This window comes from Phasianus colchicus, chromosome 18 (genome assembly GCF_987193195.1).
Source record: "Phasianus colchicus chromosome 18, bPhaCol1.hap1.1, whole genome shotgun sequence".
Classification (NCBI taxonomy): domain Eukaryota; kingdom Metazoa; phylum Chordata; class Aves; order Galliformes; family Phasianidae; genus Phasianus; species Phasianus colchicus.
Window position 1 is genome coordinate 5,959,280 of NC_143453.1, and position 18,757 is coordinate 5,978,036.

General features: G+C 49.7%; 1 long non-coding RNA gene across 3 annotated transcripts; it reads left to right on the forward strand.

The window, feature by feature from the left end:
* Positions 1-1,287: 1,287 nt before the first annotated feature.
* On the forward strand, positions 1,288-17,670 carry LOC149915518 (uncharacterized). 3 transcript variants are annotated; one of them, XR_016472106.1, is made up of 5 exons: positions 3,956-4,316; positions 8,504-8,710; positions 10,124-10,194; positions 12,929-13,321; positions 17,503-17,670. It is a non-coding gene; the product is annotated as an uncharacterized LOC149915518 (long non-coding RNA). The 3 variants fall into 3 exon arrangements; XR_016472105.1 differs by lacking the exon at positions 17,503-17,670 and having other exon boundaries at positions 12,929-16,560; XR_016472107.1 differs by lacking the exons at positions 3,956-4,316; positions 8,504-8,710; positions 17,503-17,670 and adding an exon at positions 1,288-1,423 and having other exon boundaries at positions 12,929-16,560.
* Positions 17,671-18,757: the final 1,087 nt, after the last annotated feature.

The following is an 18,757-nucleotide window of genomic DNA, read 5'->3' on the forward strand; positions in this document are numbered from 1 at the left end:
CATTGAGCCCTGCAGTGTCACGGGAGGGGTTAATCCTGGCTGGAGATGAGGAGGGCTGGCGCTGCTGAGCGGCACTGTGAGCTGTGATGCAGCCGGGAGTTGTACGAGGAGGGAGAAGAGCTTTGCTACCCACAAGGTGAGGTAGGAAAACAATGAATCAAAGACATAGGTATTTCATAAAGCATTTGGCAGGAGGCAGCCCTTGGATTACTAGAAATAATGTGATATATTAGCCCTTGATTTGGCAGACTCTGCCTTATACTAAAGAGGAGGAGAGTGTAAATTGTGATGATTTGTGTAGAGTTTCTGACATTATCTTGGCAAAAAAAGGGCCATCTCTACAGATAAATGCACATGATCGAAATTGTGCATGTGAATTTTTATGTGCGCTCTTCTTCCATCGTCGGAGGGGTCCTGGATGGACATAAGAGACCTATACTGAAGAAGGCTTTGCAATGAATTCCACTCATGCTCTCAGGGGGAAAGTCGTACCCTCAGTTCCCATTACCAAACTCCTTGTGTCTGATCCTTAAGGAAATTATTCTGCCGGGACCAATCCCTCAGGGTCTGAATGGCCCCAGGCCAGGGGTGGGAGCACAAAGATTGCAGACCTGGGGAGGCTGAGGTGTGTAGAGCAGCACTGGGGCTGCCAGGTTTGTGCTGGCATTGCAGGGAGTTAGAGTGGTGGGGCAGCATCACCCTGCTGGGTGCCTGGCTCAGGTACTGGGCTGCCCGCTGCAAGGTGTCTGTCAATGAGAGAAAACAGATCCTCAGCCTCCACCGTTCTGACTTAGAGCTTCAGCTGGCTGAGTGAAAATGAGTGAGAACATTTGTGCTCCCTTTTTTTTTTTCCCCTGCTGATAAACGCTTTTTTTTTTTTTTTTTTTTTTCCTTACTGTTGTTGCTTAATGCTTGCTCTGCATACAAATGCACACCACTCCTTTCACCCGCCCATCAGAAATCCTGACAGGCTCCTGCACAGGGACTGGGATGTACTGTTGCAACCATGCCTCATATTTGGGCCTCCGAGTCAAAGGGTTTCAATTTATATACCTGATGTTAAATTTCAGTTCGTGGTGCCACAGGTTCTTGTGTTCTGTTTACTCAGCTCAGGCTCCACTCTGGGTGCTTCCAGCTTCATATAATCCAGCAAAATCAACAGTTGAATATCAGAGGACTGAGTAATTTCTATGGCACAGGTACTGACAGTGGGAATTCAGCCTTTAAATTATGATCATAAATTTTCACTGCATGCCACTGCTTGGGGGGGGGGGGGTGATGATTTTATTGGGCAGAGTAGAGTTGCTCAGCTAATTAATCAGGGAAAGAAACCTGCTGTCAGGTGCAGCACAGCACCCACCCACCTGGCAGTGCTGGTAATCCCTGGTCCTGGTGCCTGGGTAGAGAGAATGGCTGCAGCAAGGTAAGAGATCTGAATTCCTGTGTCCAGAGGTGAGTCAGTTCTCTAGTGCTGGTCTGAGTAATAACAAAGTCTTTAAACAGTTTATAATTTGGAATTATTGAAGGGCAAACACATGCCTATTGCTTCCTGTTCCTGTACTAGAAAAGAACAGCTTTGTCCATTGTGTTCTCTGCTGAGCTCATGGATGCCTTTGTGTAAATGAGGAAATACAGTGAGCAGGCTGAGGGTCAGGTGGGGAAGTGTGATGCCTTGGACCTGATCTCTCAGCCCAGGGCTGCTGAGGGAGTGCTCAGCACCTCACCTCTAGGAGTGGCCCCAGTGCTGCTATTTTGAGCTGGTTTTGGTGTGACCTGAGATGAGCAACAAGGAGAGTCGTGCTAGATGTGGGCTTTATGGGGTACCTCATCCCTGCCAGGCAAGCAGTGACTTAAATCTGCAGGAAAAAAGCAGCAGCTGGCGAGCAGGAGGTCCTCTTGTGTCCAGCCAGGCTGTGCTTAGCTGGGGAACTGCACACACCAGGTGTGGATGGCATCAGTGCCATTGTCCTGTTCTCAGGAGCATCACACCAAGGTTCCTTCTGGGCTGAAAAACACAGGTAGGCCATAAGCTGCTGAACCATGGGAGGGGTTTATGAGGCAGACATGCAAGAATAGTTGAAAGTTAGAGAAAATGTATTTATTACAACACTTTTCATGGGCAAGTTATCATTTTGTCAAACTTTATTAGAGAAAGTAATTAATGGGCTGTAAAAGGTGCTAGTGCGTAGCCAGTAAAAGACCTAGTCCTGTGCAAATTGGCAGTTCATAGATTTATGGTTCCTTCTTTCCCCATTTATTAATATGGAGAATGCACATGAAGCGTGTTATATAGATGGGCTGAAGAGCCATTGTGTCTGCAGGCAGCAGCCGTGTTCCTGGGGCCCAGCAATGAGGGCAGGGCAGGGGTCCTTCCTATCCTGTGCCCCCAGCTGCCCTAGGGGCAGGGGAAGGTGTGTGCCCTGACTGCAGCATGTGCTGCCTGGGGACAGGAGGCAGCACCAGGCACTGCATCATGTGTGGGGTGCACGAGCAGAGAGCTCGCTGTTGTGTGCCGGGCTGAATGCTGGGCTGCACACAACTTCTTGTTACGGGATTGTATGTCTGTGCTCCCTGTTTTGAGAGTGTAGGGTTACTTGGCAGCTTATTCCGTTTAATTATGCTGGAGGAAAAGGAATCGATCGTTCAAAGTGAGGTTCTGGTAAAGCAGCTTCAGGGACTTCACAATCAGTTATGAGCATCAGAAGAAACCAGATCTATGCCTGCTCCTGCCATGTGCTCATTGGCATTGCATCCTGGTGCTGCTGTCCGGGTGCTGCCCTCCCAGCAGCACACCTCTCATTTCTTTGGAACCTCTCAGGTAATCAAACTCAAAGCCCTGAATGCTTGCAAAGCTCACCTGCGGTTTGGAAGCGCCGGTGCCTGATAAACCCCATGGGTACAGAGGGAGCACGTATGGGAGCTCCCCTGCAGAAGACAGATAGGCAGAGCCTGGTGTCCCAGCCATTCCTGGGACAGAGGGCAGCAGCTGCCAGCCCTGCTCCCTGCTGCCAGAAGTAGGACCACACTGTGTGTGGCTGTTTCTATTCTGTGCTCTTGGCCGTGGTACAGCTCCGTCTGTGCCTTCAGCACGGGGACCTTTCCTTCCAGGATGGCTGAGTGCTGCCCTGGCCAGAGGTCCCTCTCTCCTTGGCCTGGTCTGCTCCTGTCCCAGCACAGCATGTGGTGTCTTGTTTTCTCCCGGGGATTATGTTAATACCATTGATTGGTTTGTTTTAAATAGTGCTGGCTGCTAGGTCACTATTAGTGGATGCTGATGCATAATTTATTGATAGCAATATTGGCTGCCTGGTAGAGGGGCATTGACTTCCACCTGTTAACCCTTCACCTGCCCACGTGACCTCTTGTCATTTCTGCAGCTTCCTGATGCCCAGCTTTTTCCAAGCTGCAGAGGGTGATTTATTTTCCACAAGCTCCTTTTTTTACCTCCTTTGGAAGAGGAGACAGGCAGGTCTGTGTTACTGACTGCCTTAACAGCCAGGAAAAGAGTGTGTGGCTAAGGGGCTGGGATGGAAGCAGAGCACATGTTAGTACCCGTGGCTGGCACTGGTCGCCTCTGCCCTCGTGTCCCCCCTTTGCAGAGTGCTCCCCATGTTCCATCTGACCTGCTTTGACACTTGTGGGTTTGCTTTCAGAGACGCACTTGGAAAAGTAGCTTTGTCTGTTGTGAGCCTTGGCTGGGGGAGCAAGCTTTTGCTGCTTCCCTCCAGGGAGCTGAGCCCAGCTGTTCTGCTACTGAAGGATGCTGCCAGTCAGCGTGCAGCAGGGTTAGAGCCTCCGCTCCAGCCTGGAGCTGGCAGTTTGCAGGAAACCTATTGGCACAGGTCAAGCTGCTGGCAGAGAGCAGCGCTGCATCAGGGAGCTGTTGGCCAGGGCCAGGGAGTGCCTGATGTTTAAAAGATCAGAAACATGAAACCAGAACTAGCCAGTGAAAACAAGGGATTTTGCTCAGGCTCCACAATTGCTGCCTGCTGCTCTGCTTCTGCTATTATCACACTTCCTACAGTGCCAGGAGCTAATCCAGGCTTCCCTCTGTGCTGGACTCTCAGCTGCGTGGAGCTGCAGAGCCTGCAACCAGCGTGCCACTTGCTGGCCGGACCCTCGCTCTGCGGGCTGGGCCTGGTGCCACTGGTGACCTGGTGTGCGCCACGGCAGTGCCTTTCCATTGCCCTGGAGATCTCTGTTCCGCTGTAGCACAGCAGGCAGCAGGTCTGGGTGTTTGCCTGCTGACCCCGAGTCACAATGGTTCTGTGGTCATGGGAGAGCTGTGGCATGCAAGAAGCAGTGTGGGAGGGGAGGTGGGCACACGTCTTAAGTCCAGAAAAGTTGGGAACTTGCTGTCTCCCCCCAAAAATCCATAGTCCTGAAATCTTACTTTGAATTCTGCTCCGGCTTTCAAATCAGACAAACTGCCTATATGGAATTAAACAGATTATTGCGGGAGAACCATCAGGGATGAAGCTCCTTCATGTCCTAGAAGTCATTTTCCAGCCCAACACACAGCAGTGTGTGTCCTGTTGCTGTCTTTGTCTACGCCAGGGAGCGCCTACCCAACTCCCAAAGGGGAGGAATGAGCCTGCAGCACCAGCCCCCTGGAATAGGAGCTGCTCTGGTGACGCAGTGCTCCTGGGTGCAGTAGGGGATCCTCACCTGCTTTGGTGATGTGGGTCTTACCTAGTCAATGTCCCTTGCAGTCTGCCCAGGTCTGTCTGCTGTAGGCAAGCAGGGTGTTTATTTGTGAAACTGTTGTGAAAGAGAGTGCTTGAGCCCTTCGAAGACCAAGCACAGACCGTGGGGTGCTGGGCTGCTGACTGCTGCTTTATGGCCATGCCTTCCCATTCAAATCAGATTCTTGCCTTCTTGCAGTTGACCCTCTGTGCTGTGCTCAAAGCCTGTCTGAATGGGTGCTCATGTCCTGGCAGAGCCCAGGAGGTGTCCTACAGTCAAGTGCCATGGCTCCTCACTTGTCTGCGGAGGCGAGGAAACAGTTGACTACTTTCCCTGCAAGCTATGGTCAAATGTCTTTTATCTGTCATTATCCTGGTTTTCTTTGCAATGCTTGCATTCATGCAGATCCTAATTTCTATGTCCCTTGCTTCTGCTGCCAGCATGGCAAAAGTCTTGCAGGCACCTCTCCAAGCACGTCCTTGTCTTGTGTTGATCAATAGGCTGCTGGGTGTGCTGAAGCTGTGCTGCTGTCAGTGGGACCCACCCATGCCCACCCTCTGCAATGGAAGGAAGGCAACCAGATGTTCCTTGTGGGCTCAGGAGACAGGAACAGGGAAACAAAGCTTGGCCAGCATTCATGTTTCATACTGCTGGTGTGCTTTACTGGGCCAAGGAATGCTGCTCAAGCTCAGTGTAATTAAGGGCCTTACAGCACTATTGTGCTAGGACTTTGCTAAACAGGCCCAGAGTAATCCTCCTGTGAGTTCAGCAGGAACTGAACACGTGTTTCCTACACCAGACTTGGGCTTTAGGTGGGGATTTGCGTGTTGATGAGATGTTGGGATATTGCTGCCTGGATGTGAGCTTCCTCAGAAGACCCCTGGCACCCTGGTGGGCCAGGCAAAATACTCCAAGGAAGGCTGTTCTCGTGTCTGGTGTTCCAAGACAAGAGGAGGAAAGGGGGACGTGAAAACGAGTGGCCTTTACAATCATCCGGATCTGAGCTGTCAAAAAACACTTGCAGGTCTTCGTGCCGTGGACCCAAAATGGTTTCTGTCATCTTTTCTGTAGGTTCTCAAAATTTTGGAGAAAATGGCTTTTCGGAGAGGTAGGGAGGGAGAGATCAATGAAGCCGGTTGCTAATTTTACAACTGGAAAGATGTGAAATAAGTCTCATTCAGTGGCAGAGCAGCAGGCAGCCATTGCTGGCGGTGTGCATCTCCGTGAGGCAAGGAAGCTCTATGGAGCAGCAGTGGAGGGAGCATCACGCAGAGGGCTGGGCAGGGCATTAACCCCTGGCTGGTTTTCTTGGCTCCATTCCCAGCTTATGAAAGGAAGATTTACATTTATTTTGTTTTTCAAATTGTTCCCATTCTTCGGGAAAGTTCATTTTAAGCCCTTCCAAGGTTTTGATGGGGGGGGGTTTGTCCTTCGTGCTGGTTCAGGCTCCCTTTTGTGCCCAGCTGGGAGCGTGCCTGGGGCAGCACCACTGTTCTGTGCGGGGCTGCAGGGTGGGCACTCCCATCCGTAGGGCTTCAGTGCATGGGGTTTGTTCTGCTGGTCTTGGGATGTGCAAACTGCAAAGGACTGTGCTGGGCTGGGTTTGCTGCGAGCTGCCACAGGCCCCTTCTTTGTGTCCACGCAGGGCTTCCTTTGGAAGCACTCAGGAGGGAGCGTGCTTTGGGTTTTCATCTGTCCCCACTTAAACCTCCGGGCCGGCATTCAGGCTCAGTGTCAGGCTGGGGACTCCTTTAGCACACGGTGTTTGTTCTCAGCAGAGCCTCGAGCAGCTGTTTTCCTTGGACGTGTTCCCTAGATCAAGAGTTAGCACATGCTTGCCATGAGATCTATTTGGTAAGTGGGCTGAGAATGGAGATGATCTTGAACTAGCTTGGCTTGCATCTGAGAAACAGAACAGGCTCAGGTTAGTATTTGTATGATATTTTGGAGCTGGACACTGCTGTTAGGCTCAGCTGTACAACTCCAGGCAGTTGTGACGTGAGCGCAGACGTGCGTGTGTCCAGTTGCTGCTGTCCGTGTGTGGGTGACCTTTGTACAGTGGATTGGGAGGAGAAACTAAAGAAATTCAGTCGTTCATTAAAATGGGAAAATGAGTCAGCGTCTAATGTGTACTCGGATCCTTATACACAGAGCTTGCTTACACGTCCTGGAGGAACAAACTGCTGTGCCCAGCTCTTCTGCAAGCTCTTGCCTTTCTCCCAGAGCTCGTCATTACGAAGATCTTTGAATTTCCTGAACAGAATGGAAGCTCTGGGGGAACGGTTTGTTCACATCGCGGCGTGGATGGGATGTTTTACCTCTCTCAAAACATTACGTGGGGTGATTTAACCTGATGTTCTGGGTTAAGCAGGAAGAGTAGCATTTGTCCAAATGCAAAGTCATGTGCCATCACTGATCCATCACCAGCAGTGGTTCCTGGGCTCGGGATGGAGCAGCCATGCTGACTGCTGGGCTCAGGATGGAGCAGCCATGCTGACTGCTGGGCTCTGCTTGCTCCGTGTCTTTGTCCCCTGGAAGCACAGCTGCAGGTTGCTGGGCACGTTCCTCATCTGCCCGCATGAGTTGCAGAGAGAAAATCCAGCTGCAGGAGTTGTGAGAAGAGATTTGTGCCCACGCAGCACTTGGTGCATTCGCCCACTCTGGCAGCAGGGATTGGGCATCCCATGCAGCACTCATGGCCTGGGATCTGTGGGTGTGTGCAGCACTCAGTGCTCCAGCAGGGAGATAACGTGGGGATGGATACGTGCTGTCCTTACCATGTGCTGCTCGTATGGAAGAATAATCCATAAATCAAGATATTACAAGGTTATTTAGCGATTCTTCAACTGCTATACATGTGTCAACAACAAATAAAAGAAGCATTTGATAGCATTAGTCCATGTGCCAGGAAATCCTCCTGGTTCCTTCCCTTACCTAGGGAAGGGGAGACCTCGGGCTATTTGGATTAGCACGCTGTGCTGCGATGCTCCTGCACAGGCAGCGCGTTCCTGCGAAGCACTGCCAAGAATTTGCTTGTCACAGAGATGTGTAATGTGATTGCAGTGGAAAATACATGCAAATGTTTTGCCTCCCCCCTTCCCTCCCCCCCCCCCCTTTTTTTTTTCTAGAGGGGAAGAGATCTTGATTAAACAGTAATTAAGAGTGTTTTGGACAACACAAGGCAGCCTCTCTCCCAGGTGTTTAATAAGTGCCAAGAACTGTTGAGTGAATTGTTTATTTAGTATAGCGATAGGAGGCAGTTATTGCCATGCTTAGCAGAACCACAGCTTTGTGTATGGGCAACCCTGGGCAGCTTGATGGCAGAGGAGCTCTGTGCCACCGCTGTTCTGTGTCCTAAGCCACATCAGGGAGCAAAGAACTGGGCAGAGCTTCCGTGTGGCCCCAGGGCACAGCAGTGGTGGTCCAGCCCTGGGTGGGCAACACTGCTGGGGTAGGCACTGGGCAAAGGGTTTTCTGCAGCACTGGGGCTAAAGGAAGGAGGAGGAAGCAGCTTGTCTTAGAGTGCTGGTATTTTATTTATTTATTTATTTCAAAGATGCATTGATAGATTTTTGGATGATGCTCTAGCAAAAAAAAAAAAAAAAAAAAAAAAAATCAATGTCCCAGTGATTGTACCAGGAAGGGCAGTCGATTGGTGAAAAAGCTGCAGCAGGCGTATTGGGAAATGGATTTTTTCTGCCCTCCAGACATTAGCTTGAAATTCTTTGAAACGAGGAGAAAACAATCTGTGTCAGAAATGAAAAATTAAAGAGGTTAATGTGATGCCTTTTCCACTTTTAATTTCTCTGAATTCCAGGATGTCCTTGGATGCTGGTGGGAGCGGAGTGAGTGAGCTTTGCCAGTCCTGGCCTGCCCTGTAGGCTGTTCCACATCCCCATCGCTGGTGGGACAGACACATGGACACAGACACGGACACACAGACACATGGACACAGGGATGGACGCATGCAGACGTGAATGGGCACCTGGATACAGGGAAGGACAGACAGACACGCGGCTGCTAGGTGTGGGTTGGGGAGGCGGTGCCCTGAGAAGTGTCTCATCTGTTGTTGTGCAAGACCATCTCTGGCAGCGTTTGTTAGGGACAGGCTGGGGTGAGGGACGTGTTTCTGGTGAGCCAGCTCCAGAGTTTGCAATCAGTGGATATCTTTTGAGATGGGCTGCTTGATCGAGGTTGTTTGCTCAACAGTGTTAATGAGCAATAATTTCTAAGGGGGGAATCAGTGTGAAGTCTTTGGGCAGGGGACTGCTTCCCATGCCTGGTACGCTCCCTGCCTTTCCATAAGGACGTATACAAGCGTGCACATCTGCACACACACATTCTCTGTGCCTCCTCCCATGGTGGCTGCTCAGCTGCGGGCGCTGCTGGGAACGGTGCTCCGAGAGCACAGGGTGGGAGATTCTGTGCCGTTGTTTTTCTGCCTTGGGTAATTGTCTGTGCTTCAGCCTTTCTAAACAAAATGCCTCTGTGGGGACCACTTTTCCCAGTCCCTTGGGTGGTCTTTTTATGCAGGTTTTTATCCACTCTGTGGTAGGCTATAGGCAGCTCTCCAGAGAGCTGGAAAAACCTTTGCCTGCTTTACCCTGTTGCAGAGGGGAAAAATGAACACCCAGAGCCTTGGCTGTAAGAAATTTGTACGTTGTCTATGAGTGGGCCCTGCAGCACGTGCTGACAGCTCACTGCATCCTGCCTAGCTGGCACCAGGGCTCTGTTTTGCTGGCTGTGCATTACCTGTTGGCTGATTATGTCTGCTTCAAATGCATTTTTCATTTGGAATTACTGCACGGGTTGCAATGTGAATCAAGCAGGCAGCAGCACGTGAGGCCAACTCACTGCCATTCCTTCTCTGCATCTCTGTATCACTGTGCTTGTGCAGTCACAAGTTGGGGTGTAATGAAGTTAGTGGGTTCGTGAGTTTTATAGTGTGGTGTTTCACTGCGTTATTGTGGCTAAGCCAAAGTTGAAATGGATTCAGAAGGGAAATGGGCACGGCCTTGGAAGAAAAGTTAATTCGTGGTTATTGATGGTAATGGTTTGGCTCTGTAAGTCTCTCAATAAGTAATTGCAAGGCAGGATCTTCCTATCCTGGGAAAAAGAGCAAAAAGAGCACTCTCCTTGGTCCAGTTTCTCACATTTCCCCTGTGAGCGTGGTGGTGGTGGCTGGACAACCTTCTGCCTGCCCCAGAGCAGAGGCTGGGCCAGGAGTGAGGAGCAGGGCTGCCTTACCTGGGTGCAGCTGAACCACCCAGGTGTGAGATGGGGCACATTATGTTTATAATGTGGATCTAATTATGAGGAGATGTGTGTTTCCTCGTCTTCGCTGTCATTATTTATTGCATCAACGAGGTGGCAGAGACAGTGGCCACTTGTTCCATCTGCATGAATCCATCATTCGATTCATTTCTTTTTATTTCAGCTTTGCAGAAGTGAAGAGGAAAATCAGTGAAGTTAACTGTGAGGTAGCAGGGAACAGCGAAGGACATATGGGTATGTAAGGGAAGCAGATGGCCTATCTGACTAAACCACATCATATAAGTTTATGAGTCAGGCAGGTGCTCTTTCCTGCTGTTTTATAGTGATGTCTTAAGGATTTCCCTTTTGATATACGAGGGCAAATCGTCAGCCGAGCCCTTCTCTATCAGAGGCTAATCCAAAAGTAAATCACTCTAAAGCAGCAGGAGAGAGGTCTTGCAAGGCACCCACTATAGAGATATTCTTTTGTTATAAATCATCAGAGTCATGTTCTTAAGAGATTATGCTGGAAAAAGCAAACAATATAAAAAGGTCAAATACAAATAGTAAAAATGAAATAGTTTGTTGCCTTGCTCTGTCTGCTCACAGAGGAGAGACCACTCTGTGCTCTGTGGGCTGACTGAGCTGCTGGGCTGGGACACAGGGATGGGCTGCAGGGCTGTGCCATCACATCTTGAATCTTTTTTTCAGAACACAGAGATGTGCTCTTGCCCCCAGAACGTTATTAATAAAGCGAGGAGAATGGAAGAGATGGAAAGTGTACCTTGGAAATATTTCTCAGAAATAACTGAGTAGATCTGAATTAATTTTTCAAATCGATATGTTGTCAGCCTGATGTATTTGCCATGAAAAATTGGGGTCTGATCAGTTAACCCTTGGCAAATTTATAAGTGGCTAAACCCGAGGCATTTAGTTAGATGTCTCAGACAGCCCTATTAATGAACCAGGGTGGTGCAGACACTGCGTGCAGCTCTGGCTGGGATGGGCTCAGGTGGTTGGAGATAAGAGAACGCTCCTGAGAGCTTCCTTTTTCCTTTTAGAAGAAGCAAACCCAAAAAGCCTCCTAGGAAACGAGATGCAGAAGGTCAGGTTAATGAAGCAAGACTGCACTGCTGAGCGCTGAAAAGTTAAAATATGCAAAACTTAACCTCAGGTGCACAACTCTGACTCTGCCCCCTTGTGCATATTCATTAAAATACAGTCTCTAATTACATGTCGTAAGCTGTCTGAGCTGCGTGTGTCCTTAAGTGCAGAAGTGAGGATTGTGCTCTGCTGTACATGTAGTACTGGTGGTTGTCAGCACGAGGCTGGCAGCCCCAACACTGCTGCTGCTCCAGCCTGACTCCTGATGTGCCTGACCACGCAGCCACACACTGCTCTGCCCTTTTGGTATGCCCTCAGATTAGGTCTGACTTCTGCACCACCAGTGCTGGTACATCTTGAGAGAGATGCTGCTTGCATCTATCTAACACCCACAGGCACTCATTTTTGCTATAAACCTGTGTTGAGAGCAAATTGCTACAGTATTTCAAAGGGAATCCCATGGATGGTACCCAGGGAAGGTGGAGGGCTGTACCACGTCACTGCTGGCCTGCCTACAAGGGAATTTTTTTTTAATCCATACAAAACATAGTTAATGACTGCGTGAACAATCACTGCTAATTGCTCATAGCTGTAGAGCTTTGTTAGTGTGCATTGGTTGGGTTTTATCTTCATGTGTCTCCTTCAGCTAGAAGGCTAATAAATTATAGCTCCAACACTTCCATGTGCAGGTGATGTGTGCGACCAGCTCAGGAGCTTACTGCTTCTCTTTGGGCAAGTTAGAAGTAAATGATGATGGCTTCCACTACACAGAAAGCTGCATTGAAAATAAGAACAGGAACATTGGTGCTGATGTGAGACCTGTCACAGTGGCTTTCCTTGCAGAAGTTCCTGAACAAGGCATTGCTCAGAGCACATTGCTGTGCTTGCTCCTTCTGGGACCAGCAATAAAAGGGTTAATGGTGCTGGCATCTTGGTTGTTTTTTTTTTTTGTTTGGCCTCTTCCTGGTTGACTTCAAACTGTGTGCTAGTTACATCCAATTGCATGGACTCCAATTAAGGAGAGAGGTGGGTGATTCAGCCATTTCTGAGGATAGCTTTTAGATGTCTAATTCTAATTAGTTGAGAGGAACCCCCACCAGACACATAAATGTTAATGATAAGAAGTGAGCAGGTTCTGGATTCTGTCTTCAGGCTGCCAGGCTGCCACGTGTCCGGCATCAGCTCGTATCCAATGTGCTTTTGAAACCAATGCGTGGTGAAGGACTGAAATGAGAACTTGGGTGTTGGTGTATGGGGTGGAAGAAGTGCAGCAATGCAAGCTACGTTAGCTCCAGGATCACTGGTTGAGATGTTGACTTTTAGAAAGTGTAATCAAATATCTGGCTGAAAAAGGGTGTAAAATATCCCATTTTCTCCTTATTTTATTACTTTGAAAGCCTTCTCAAGGTCTGCATTGCTCCTGCTGTTGGCCTCTTGTTGGCATCTGACCCATCGTATGCTGCACGTCACACGAGACCCACAGCAGTGCCTTCTCCATACCTGATGCTGAGCTGAGCACTGAACCTCTGTGTCTTTGCTGGGGAGCACCTGAGCTCCAGCAGTGTTTTAGAGCAGGAAGAGATCAGATAAAACACGTTTTTTTGCCCAAGTGCTGGCACAAAGTCAACACTCCTAGGAAAGAGTTAATAGCAGTCTGTCTGCAGATGTCCTGATGGAGTGAAGGCAAGCAATGATATTTTATATCATTTTGATATCCGGTCTAAATTAGGCCTGAGGGAAAGACTGTGGCCTATTTAACCCAGCATCTGTCAGTTATCATTATTTTCAGCCAACTTTAGTAGTTTCAAGTACACAATTTATATTTGGGGGGAGGAGAGGAAACGAGGCTATTAGGAGCTGAGTTTGGCTACTGTCTTTCTTGCAGGAACTTTGCAGCGGCCCTTTTGAAGCTGCTGCATGAGAGAAGAAATAAACGAGGGACAGCAGAGTGACTGAAACTGACCTGCAGTTACCAAGAGCAGCACGGACAATAGCACAAGGAAGGGCGTTAGAAGTTGTTTTCAATTATTAGTCTTGATCAGAGCTGCAGTATTTGGTTAATAGCGTTGCAAGAAAAAGGGAGCGGGCTGGCAGTGGGATACAGCTGTGAAAAAGGCCAACGTGCTGCTGGGTGGGGAGTTCTCAGTAAGGATGCAGCTGTGCTAATGCCAGCCAGGGAGATGAGGAGCCCAAGGGCAGGCTCCCAGCCCCAGGTGCTTGGTTCTCAGTGCCCACCTGCTGTGCAGACACTACGGTTCCTGCAGCGGAGCAGAGCCAGGTGAGTCACTGCTATGTGCTGCTGCCTGCCCGGCTGCAGGGGGAGGGAGTGCTTGGGGTAGGAGCCTTATCGTAATCACCTGGAGCTTCTCCTGGTGGTTACCAGCAAACAGCATATTTCTGTCATGTTTCTGTGTGGCTGCTTGATTATTAAACTGCGGGTGGAGCGTGTAGCACATTGTAAAGGAGACTCCTTCCTGCCTTGTGCGGATGCTGCTGGCTGTGGTCAGGCAGCTGAGACATCTCAGTACCTGCTGCCATCAGAACCCAGGCAGAAAACCTGAGCTTCTGATCACTAATGCAATTGCCCTTTATTTCCTTGCACTTCCTTGCAGAGTGAAGGGACTCCAGAGCTTACTCATATCATAAATCCTCACTCAGGCTGCAGGCATCTCGCTTGGGTGCAGAAAGCACGGATTTAGCAGCTATGAAGAAGCTCAAACCTCCTCCTTACAGCAGCTTCTCCCCACGTGCTGTGCTTTAGACACCTGGTTTGTGACACGTTGGGATGTGCTCAGTGGGTTTTGTTGAAATGGAGACTAGAATTTTAAACTTATGGTACAGCAGCACCTTTCTGTGCTTTCACTTTCTGTAGCAGCTCAAAGTAGAAATTATAAATCGCTGGTGAATGTGGTGCTGCCTTCTGTAATGGAGACTGGAATTTACAGATGACGTCAAGCTGCTGAATCCAATGATTCTGTAAGAAAAATTACTTTAAATTATCTAGGAACGGAAGCTTTTTCCTTTGTCCATCAGGAAGGAGCCCTGAAGTCCTTTGCCTGGGAGATGGCACGTGTTCAGGTGTGCAAGGTGATCTGTTTGCTGAGTACTGATAGGTAGAAACTCAATGAAGTAGCAATCGAGATCAGGAACTTCAGGAAATGGTATCAGTTAATGAGAGTCCTTGGCAAGTAGGGGAATATTTGTGTTTTAATACAGGTTGGGTGTAGCCTGGGATGAGGACGGACCTTCTCAGGGACTGGACAGCATGAGCAGCATAGAACTGTTTGAGTCAGAAGGGGCCTCTGTAGGGCATCTGGTCCCACTGCCTGCAGTGCACGGGGACACCCACAGCTCCAGCAGTGTGGGCTGTGGGTCCATCCTGTGCTGGGCTGTGGTGCTCATTGCACGTCCTGCAGCCAGGCCAGGCGGGGAGTGGTTGGCAGCAGCGGGTTGGCTGTTCCAGCATGCACAGCAGCTCTGGGGTTTCGAGGTGTGCCTGACCCTTCTTATGCAACCTGCTAAAATGCCACGTTGTGTAATGCTGTTGTATAAGCAGGGTGCAAGCAGGATTTCAGCATCGAGGCGGTGCTTTCTGCTGAGCTCTCCTTCCCCTGCAGCCCAGAGGGAATCAGTCCCAGGGATTTCCCGTCTGCCTCACTACACACCAGAGTGCTGCTGGGCACCAGGACACAGTGCTGGCTCTGTGCGTTGTTTTTTTCAGTTTGGAAAGACCGTCAGTGTTACCAGCTACTGTCTGGAGGCTTTGTGTCAGGATGATGGGTGCTGTTAGGGGCAGGTGATGACTTCCCATTTGCCACTGACCCAACTTTTCCTCCCCACGTGCAGGTTGGTGGTTGAGGTATCTCTGTTGCCTGCCAATGCCATGCCAGAGGCCTGGGGTGCAGGTCTGGCCCTGCTCCGAGATTGGCTGCAGCACAGAGGTGTTGTCTGGGGGCTCCTTTGAAAAACCAGGAAAGGAGCAGGGACCAATTGTCCAGGGCTTGATGGTAGTGAATGTGCCTGCTAGCAGCTCCCGTGCTTTTGGTTTATGCCTTGGGTTATGCATCTCTCACCCCCTTTGGGCTCCATGAGCTGCCACTGATGTGGCAGGGTGATGATCAGGGTGTTTGGGTGTACTAAACACATTTCTGCTTACGGAGGCCTCATGCTTTATTTATGCACTTTCTTTACAGAGACCTGTTGTAATATATAAACACATTCTGTCCAGCACATGGCAGTAAACAACCCAATGACCTGAGATCACACCTCCATTCCTTGTGCTCTCAGACCTGGCAGCTGGAGCTGTGCATGCTTTGAGCGAGGCACAGGGGCTGTGCAGGCGGGTAGGAAATGAGTAATGGTGACTCATCAGTGCTGGGGGGCTGTGGTAGTGGCTGTGAGAGCCATTCCTCGGTGCACATCATTGAGTGGAGGGGCTGTCTTTGGGGTGGTTGGCACAAGTAGCTGGTTCCTGCTCCTGCATTTAGCAGCGCCTTTCCAGGAGGGGAGCAGATATGGGAAGCCTGGTCCTTTGCGAGATGTGCTGCAGCCAGCGAGCATGCATATTAATGGAGGGCAACTTTGTAGGAGTTTCCTCACTCCCTGCCCTCATGCTTCCAGCCAACATCACCATGGGCACCACATTACCTTTACAAAGCTGTCTTGAAGAGGGAATGCCAGGTCTTCCACAGCACAGGCATCTCAAAGGGGTGCTTGAAATGAGCTCAGAGGGGAAATGTATCCAACTGCCTCTAATCACACTCCAGTGACAATGGCACGATTTTGAACATGGCAAACAGGCTTTGAATGTCAGTGCATTGTTCATAGTGAGATATGTGTCATGTTGCATTAGCTCAGGCCGACAGCTACCAGTGGGAAAATATTTCTGCGAGTTCCTTGGAGTGCCCCCACCTCCTACAGGCAGCGACTTGTGCTGTCGTGGTGGCAGCAGAACCGCCTCGCCACGCTGGGAAGCAAAGAGACCATCTGGTGCTGCGCACACGGAGGAGGCTGAGTGCTGTGTCCGAAGGGCAGGCGTGCCTTGTGATGGTCGTGTACTCATGAAGTACACATCTGGCTGTTTGGGAGATGAAGCCCAGTTTTATTTCTTGGTAACTTCTGTTCAGGGGGCAGAACGATGGGGTGAGCCGTGCCCAGATGGAAGGTGGCAGCCAGCAGTGCTGGCAGCAGGGAAAGCTGTCTTGTTGCTGTCTGCAAGCTACGGAAGCCAGAAGCTTGGAGCACGCTTTGGTGAGCGTGCAGAGCAGTGCAGAGCACAGCCTTCCTTGTGAGTGTGAGCTTTCCAAGGCACCATGCAGCAGTGTGAGGGTGGAGCGGGCATGAGATGCTGCACAGCGAGAGGACAGCTCGCTTGGAGGCTGCTTTGCAGGGCTGAAAAGCCTTTTGGAGACGTCCTGCGTGCCCTTCTCTAGGAGTGAGCCTCCAGCTCTGCTCTCCCAGAGGCAGAATTCGGCTGGGCGGCTTGTTGTGCAGCCCGTGGGCCATGCGGTGCTCACAGCTCCTGCCTGCTCCCATTACTTTGTTATTCCAGCATCAGCTTTTCTGAGTGCCTCTCTATTTTCTTCCAATGTCAAGAAGGTGAGGGGGTCAAACGCTAATGCAGTATTTCTTTCCTTTCATAAAATGTACCTAGCAGATGAGGAGTGTCAACACCGATTTGTTTTTCAAGTGTTTCTGCAGGATTATTTTCTTGTTAAAAGTGACAAGGAGGTGCAGAACTGTTGGCCTTTAGCCAGAGATGTCATCTTGTCTTCGCGGAGGTGAGCGGGCACAAGATGACAGAGCACTTTTTTGTGGGCAAGATGAAAAGCTGATCCCAGTTTAATCATTTCCTTGAAAAGCAAAAGGTGAACGCGCTCCCCATCTTTCTCCAGTCCTCTGTAATGAGAGGCTGGAGAGAGGAGCTGGCAATTAAGCCGTAGTTAGTGCAAGACGGTTCCCTGATAGGTATTTTTGCAGACCTCTTTTCAGTGCTGCTGTAACTGGCCTGAGCGTGGCTATCCATCTGTAGCCTTTTCAAATTCCATTGCGTCTCCTGTCAGCCAAATCCGACGGTGCCTTCAGCAAAAGGAAGGTGCTCCTGTCGCAGCCACAGCTCAGAGCAGCTGGGGAGACCCATCCTGGCTCCTGTGTTCTCAGCCTGGCCGAGGAAGGAGCCCTGTGCCCAGTGCTGCTGGTGGGAGCCTTGGCATGCAGTGCACGTCCTGCGCTGGGCAGCAAGGAGCCATTAAATGCTGCGCTCCAGTCTTTCACTGCCGATGTTTTCTGGCAGTTAAGGAGACTAATAAATGACTCGCCACTTGACGTAATCATTAAAGGGTCTCTGATGCCATTAAAATCCTCTTCTCTCCCGCCTCCACAGGGGCCTTGAGTGACCCTCCAGGAGAGGGAGTGCTGCTGATTAATGATGCTTTTTGTTGGGTCTCTGGTGGGATGGAGGCACAGGAACCGGGCTGGAGCACATCTGGAGAGCTGGTGGTACGAGAGCATTGGTGCCCAAGCTTCTGCAATTGAGCAGTTGTGATGGCAGTAAGAGAGCAGCAATACACTGACATCAGAGCATCGCCGGGGCACAGATGAGTGGTGGACTCAGTTATCACTGGAAGTTGTTTGGTTCTTTTCTTTAATTTCTCCCATTGTTTTTAGATATTTGGGCATGTCAGGCTTGCTTCAGCTTCAGTTCGGTCAGACTAAGGAAAAGAAATGCACAGTTTGACAAAGATTTCCACTGCAATACTTGCGCTCGCAGTCTGCATTTTTTCTTCTAGCAAAGTGCTGCCAGAGCCTCGCGGCCACATCGTGCCTCTGCAGCAGGGTGATGGGAATAACCTTGTGTGGCAGAGCCTGGTGCTCCCATCATAGCTCTGTGCAGGTTTCCCAAATGCTGCAATCAGGGTGCCTATGTTTTTCAGTTCCACTTCTCCCTGCAGAACTTGTGTTCCGTGGGGCAGGAGCAGAAGCTCCTCCTGAGCCCAACTGTTCCATGCTGCTGTACCTGCATGGGAACACTGCCCCGTGATGGAGCTCCTGAAGCCTGTTCCTTTACAATCAGCTCATAATAAAACTTTTCAACTTTTCACATGGGGAAAGAAAAAAAAAAACAACATTGGAAAAACAAGTAAACTGCAGACAGCATCCGAAATGATCCCTGCAGGGAGATGTCAGCCAGCAAGAGCAGACAGAGCAGTGTGGAAGTGGGGGGATCAGTGTATTCTTCTGTCATTGCTCCAAGTTCAGAAATCCAGCAACTTTGGAGGAAGTTGTATTTAGAGAAGTAATAAAAAGGCAACTGACTGGCATGAAAACATCAGCAGAATTAATATATGCAAGAAACAAAGGGAGCAAGGCTCAGGCTGCTGCAGGAGAGGCTCTTTGGTGGGGGAGGTCAGGGTGCTTCCATCTGTGCTGGTGGAAAGGCGAGCAGAAAAGCAGCAGAGATGAGTCTGGCCTTGTCCAGAAATAAATTAGCAGAAGTAAGTAATCTAGATCCAGCTTCCCATGAGTTCTGGCTTTGCTAACGGTGATATCATACCTCGCTTTTAACAGCTTTTGTGATCTCAGAGCAAAGTATTTAAAAAAAATAAAACCAAGATAATTCTTTTGTTTGGACAAAAAGGAAAAAAAAATACCAAAAAAAATGAAAAACCAACCCAAAAACCCCTAAGAGCCCTGAAGTGACCTTTTATTCTAAGTG